The 6,305-nt window shown below is 40.7% G+C and overlaps 1 non-coding gene across 1 annotated transcript; it reads left to right on the plus strand.

The window, feature by feature from the left end:
* Positions 1-835: 835 nt before the first annotated feature.
* On the plus strand, positions 836-942 carry LOC141621859 (small nucleolar RNA R71). The gene has a single exon (XR_012532741.1). It is a non-coding gene; the product is annotated as a small nucleolar RNA R71 (small nucleolar RNA).
* Positions 943-6,305: the final 5,363 nt, after the last annotated feature.

Below are 6,305 nucleotides of genomic sequence, written 5' to 3' on the forward strand. Positions count from 1 at the left end.
TACCTTCTCTTTGCTTGGTTCCGCCTCATCCTTTTTAGTGGCATCCTCAACCATAATGGGCCCATCAAGGGTAGACCCACTCCTCAAGGTGATTGCATTTAAGGTCTCCTTTTGATCAGTTTGAGTCGGTAAATGTCCCGGAGCTCGAGTTGTATTCTTGCTAGCCAATTGGGCAATTTGGCTCTCCAACATCTTCATCCCGGCCTCTCTAGCACAGGGATTCCTTCAAAGAACAAATTCTTCAACTCATTGAAATCGGAACCTTGGGCTTGTTCTTTTCTTTGTGGGACATAAGGAGGCTTTTGTCTTTGTTGTTGCTTATGAGGGGGCACATAGTTCTGCTGCTGCTGCTGGCTGTGGAGGTTGAGTCAGATTTAGAACATTTTGGCTACTCCACCTCAAGTTTGGGTGGACATTCGGCTCATAGTAAGTGTTTATCTGCCTATAATGTTGAAAGGCAGCACAAGACTCAAAAGGACTAGGACAATTGTCTGAAACATGTCCCTCGGCTCCATATCTTTTTGACGAAAAGGACCGTCTGAAACAAAGATTTACATGGTAAATCCCTCCTTTTGAAGCTCCTCCCAACTCGTACTTGTCAAATCTCGCCGTGAGAGCTTCAAATGCGGCTACGAGAAGGAGATTCAGCACTCTCCTCCGATTTCCCCGGGAATTCCCATACTCAGCTTTGTGGGTGGCCAAGTCATCAATGATCTTCCACCCCTTAGTCTCCCGCGTATTCTCCTGGAATCTACCATTAGCTGTCGCGTCCAGGATAGCCCTCTGATCGTCATAGAGCCCATTGTAGAACTGATTGCATAGGCTCCACTTCTCAAACCCATGATGTGGAATGGTTTGCACCAGCTTCTTGAAACGGACCCATGCCTCATGAAAGTTCTCATCAGGCCCTTGTTTAAAGCTCGTGATTTGAGCTCTAATATCATTCATCTTCGAAGCAGAGAAATATTTCTTGTAGAATGCCAAGGCGAAAGAATTCCAGTCGGTGATCCCATTAGCAGCTCGGTCCAGGTCTCTGTACCACTCCCTTGTAGCATCGCGGAGTGAGAATATAAACATAGTCTCCTTTATCTGGTCCTGGTCACACCGGTCGGGCGGGGTATAGAGCGAAATAATCGATAAATATCTCCATATGCTTGGCTGCATCTTCATTTGCAGCTCCCCCGAATTGGTTCCTCTCAACCAAGTTGATATAAGAAGGCTTCGGTTCGAATTTCCTATCAGCTCCCGGTAATTCGAACCCCTTGTATAGATTTGCAGCTGTCGGCTCAGAGTGACTAGCTATACTTGCTTCTTCAACCATGACTGGAAAATCTGGAGATGTGACTGTCTCAGCTGATGAAGTAGAAACAGGAGGTGATTGTGGATCCTCCTCGTATAGATCGTTCTCGTAGTAACTAGACAGAGTACTCAGCTCTTCCTCTGTCGGCAATATCCTAGATGATCGTCTCAACTCACGCAAAGTCTTCTCAATCTCAGGATTGAACGGTACTAATTCACCACCCTGTGACCTGCGCATAAGAAGAAACTACAAAAAGAATATGAGAATAGTTTAAGGAACGAATGTCCCTTAAACTAAGAAACAGACTAAAATAAAAAAACTAAAAATTAGAACAATTGCCTCCCCGAAGAATTCGCGCAAAATTTGATGCCTGTCGTTATGCACCAAAAATAATATTTATAATTTCCAACTACAACTATAGACAGCGGTAGCAGGGTCGAACCACAGAGAGGCAGATGCAATTATTAGTTGTCTAAACTTAGTCATAGAGTAACAGTGTGTGGGGGTTTGCTTTGATTTGAGCTATAGCTAAAGGCGATGAAATATAAATTAAACTAAAGAAATGTATTAAATCAAAAATAAAGAAGGGTACTAGGATGGTCGGTTCACTATAGTTTCGGCGGCAGCATACTAAGTAGGTCTAAATCAAACACGTGAGGCAGGAAAACAAGAGGTCCTCTCGGTCCACTCTTAACAAGTAGCGTCTTTCGATCTCGCTACGGGTCCCTAATATCACTAGTACTGACTCTCGTCCTGAAAAGTGACTAATAATCTAAACTTTACCTATCTTTCGATCTCAGCATAGTTTAGTCATTTTAATTGGTGGTCTAACAACTTCCCCTATCTCTCGATCTAATGGGTTAGTCAAAGCCTAAACATTCAACTAGTCGCGTGCACTCGATTCGTCAAATATAGAATTGAATCAATGAAAACGAAGGTAACACCTCACGTGGTCAGTCGATCGACCAGGTATGGTGGTCGATCGACCAACACGCGATTTCAGGCCATATCAATTCTAATGCCGCCTAACTACAGATTCCCTACATCCTAGCACGAATAAATTAGCTACTCATACTAGAAACGATAACAACAATAAATTTGACTAAATAATCTATTGAATTCATGCTTAAATTAACGGAATAAAGGACTAGCATAAAACAATGATTGGCTTCGGGAAACTAATCTATCAATTCTAGCTATGAATGATAATAAAGCAATGAAACTGAAAACAAGAACAGAAAAATACCGTGAAGAGGAATTGTAACGGAAAGATTAAAAGAACGAACGAAAGCAATATTCCGAACCCTAATTATTTGATATGCTAAAACTGATAAAGAACTGAAGGAAAACTAGATAATTTTCTGAATGACTATTCTGTAAACCTAGCTTACGTTATATAGAATACAACGTAGTTCTTATTCCAAAACCTAATGTACTATGGGCTTTAAATTTCTCGATCTTTTAATTCACGCTGAATCACGGCCTCAGTCGATCGACCAGGGTACTCAGTCGATCGACCAACCTATGCTGAACAGTAGCTTCTGATCTACGTGCCTTGGTCGATCGACCAAAGGAATAAGTCGATCGACCACTGTAGCTGGTACTTTGCTTCAAAAACTTCGTGGATTAGTCTTTCTGGCCTCGAAATGCGCACCAAGCTTGTTCCTTGCGTAAATACTTCATGTCAAATGCAATGCAAGATACTCGGGGACGGATTTAGCTCAATATCTACTCATTTCCCCATAAATCTGCAATATTACATAAAAATACGAAAGTAGACGAAATGGGGCAAATAGTAGCATAAACTAAATAAATGAGCTCTGAAATGCGTGTAAAATGAGGTGTAAAACGTCATATAAAAGACACGCATCAACAAGCTTTATAGAGATCTTAAGAACATGTTTTGGTGGTCAGGGATGAAGAGGGAGACAACTGAGTTTGTGGCTAGATGCTTGACTTACCATAGAGTAAAAGGGGAACAGCGAAGACCACAAGGTAAGATTTAGTCTCTTGAGTTACCGGAGTGAAAATGGGAATCTATCTCCATGGATTTCATTGTGAGTTTACTGAGGAGCCAGCAAGGTAACAGCATAATATAGGTGATCGTTGATTGGTTGACCAAGTCAGCTCATTTTATTCCCATGAAAGATACGTGGAGTAAGGTGCAGTTGGCAAATGGCTACAGGAAGAATGTTGTGAGCTTACATGGAGTGCAAAAGGACATTGTGTCAGATCGAGATGCGAGGTTTATTTCTGAGTTTTGGCAAGAGTTGCAGGAATTGATGCGGACTACCTTGAAGATGAGTACTGCATTTCATCCTGCGACAGAATGGCAGACAAAGAGGACAAACAAGACCTTAGAAGAGATGTTGAGCGCTTATGTGATGGAGTTTTGTGGTAGCTGGGAGGACAGATTGGATTTTATTGAGTTTTCTTACAACAACAGCTACCATACGATTATTGGGATGGCTCCGTTTGAGGCTTTGTATGGGAAGAGATGCAGGAGTCCAATTTGCTGGGATGATAGCGCTGAGGCAGTGGTTTTAGGTCCACAGATGGTACAGGATATGGTTGAACATGTGAAGTTGATTCGACAAAAGATGAAAGCAGCACAAGATCGACAAAAGAGCTATGCGAACTTACATCATCGGGACATTGAGTTCCAAGTTTGGGACAAGGTTCTTTTGAAGGTGTCACCTATGTGTGGGGTGATGCAATTTAGTAAGAAAGGGAAGCTAAGCCAAAATTTCATTGGTCCTTATGAGATTCTGGATCGTGTGGGCGAGGTTACTTATCGGTTAGCTTTGCCACCAGCTTTGGATCGTGTACATAATGTGTTTCATGTGTCTCAACTACGGAAGTATGTGAGTGACCCTTCTCATGTGGTAAAGGTTGAGAATATTGAGTTGGATGAATCCTTGTCTTGCCTTATAATGCCAAAAGAGATCCTAGATCGCAAGGTTCACAAGACCAGAACTGGGGAGACAGTGTTGTTAAAGGTTTTATGGTCTAATCACAACGTTGAGGAAGAAACTTGGGAGGCAGAGGAAGCCATGAAGGAATGCTACCCGTCTCTATTTGATCAGGTATGTGTGGTTACGGGGACATAACCATGTTTCTTTTAGGGGGGTAGAAGATGATCTCATAAGGTTTTGGTACGGTTTTATGTCAGGTTTGGTAAAGTTAGTGTTTCTTTTGAGTCATAATGAGTTGTGTTTAAGTTTTGTTTTTGAGTTTAGATTGTGTCGTGTTGTTATAGTTGAGTTAGTAAGTTTGTTTTTCGGTATGGGTTTGAACTTCGGGGACGAAGTTCATTTTTAAGGAAGGAAGACTGTAATACCACGGATTTATAAGCTGTGGGGTACTCTATCGAGTAGGGCTTACTCTGTCGAGTCAGTTAGTTTTGCGTTCTGGAGTGTGTTCTGCCTGATGGATACTTGATCGAGTTAGGGCAACTCGATCGAGTAGGCGATACTCGATCGAGTACCTTAGTAACTCGATCGAGTAAGTCGTGTTATACGTGTTTTTGACCGGGTTTGATTGCAACACGTAAAATGATATATAAAGGATTTTCGTCAGTTCTTTTTACTTTTACCTAAAATATAAACCTTTTTACAAATAAAGCAAACAACATAAGTTCATTCCTCGCATTGCTATAAAATCCAAGGGCTAGAGTCGTCGGATTTCTGAGTTCTTTATACCGTTGAGATCATCGCATTGTGGGTAAGATCCTTGTACTGTTTGTATGTCGATTCGTTAGTGTGGTTTAAACTCTAATTGGGTGAATTGGGGATTATTGGGAGTGATAGGCTAAATCGCACGCCTATCAAAACTAAACAAACTGGCGTAATCTAATATAGTAGAGGATGTCAGGATCGTATCCACAGGGAGACAATTGTGTTCTATTTGCTAATTATAAGTCCGTCTGATTCACAAATTTTGGGGGTTGATTGGTTTTGCCTATCAACTAAAATAGCAAGCAAAGAGGAAATAAATGTAGGAAAAGGATTTCAAATAATAGGAAGAAAGGGCTAGGATTTTGGGTCACCATGGTCAACAACGATCAAAGGTAAGGTCAACAGTCGGCATAAACACGGTATGAGGAGTAGTGAAAAGGTCCTTCCGATCCGCTATTCGCCCTAGAGACTAATCTAGCTTTCTATCTAATTAAGATGGTCTATTGTTTGTAGCAGTTCTAACTTCTTCCAATCTCTCGATCTAGGTCAAAGTTTTCCGGGTCAAATAATTAATTACGTCGACTTAACTAATTAAATGCTATTAGATGCTATAATTACCAACACAGATATATATTAATGCCAGACCTAATCACCTTACTAAGACTGTCTTATAACCATGGCTTCCCTAATCCTAGCAAGGGAAATTTAGCAACGCATAATTGAAACGATACACTAAACAATAATAATAAAGTTTGAATTAAACATAATAATGAGATATAAATAATGATCTAGCATAAACTTGCAATAATAGAAAGCAGAGGAAATAAATTAAACAAGAGAAATTAAGAAGAAGAATTAAAGGGAGAGCGAAAGGAAATTGATTACCAAATAATAGGGAAGAACTACAAAGTTTCCGATCCAAAAATAAGAACGAAAGCAACGTTGGAAAGTTTTTCTGTATGCAAAGATTATCCTTAATATGTTTAGTAAAAGTAGCTTATATACTGAGTTCGAAACCAATTACAATTAAGAGATAAATGGGCTTCTAATAATCATAAAAGAATCCGGCTGATAACTAGCTTTAGTCGATCGACCAAGTGCCCTAGTCGATCGACGAACCAAAGCTGGCGAGATGACATTAGTCGATCGACCAAAAACAACAGTCGATCGACTTTTGTCGGCGCGCATTTCCTGCAACGCGCACTGAACTTCAAACGGCAACCATTTCTTCGTTACTTGAGGAAATCGAGCGTTTTTGTTGGCGTTGAAAAGCTAAGAGGATAAGATTTCACCTCCAATTGGAATAACTTGATTATCAGTTGCATAAC

The sequence above is a fragment of the Silene latifolia genome, chromosome 1, assembly GCF_048544455.1.
Source record: "Silene latifolia isolate original U9 population chromosome 1, ASM4854445v1, whole genome shotgun sequence".
In the NCBI taxonomy this organism is placed as follows: domain Eukaryota; kingdom Viridiplantae; phylum Streptophyta; class Magnoliopsida; order Caryophyllales; family Caryophyllaceae; genus Silene; species Silene latifolia.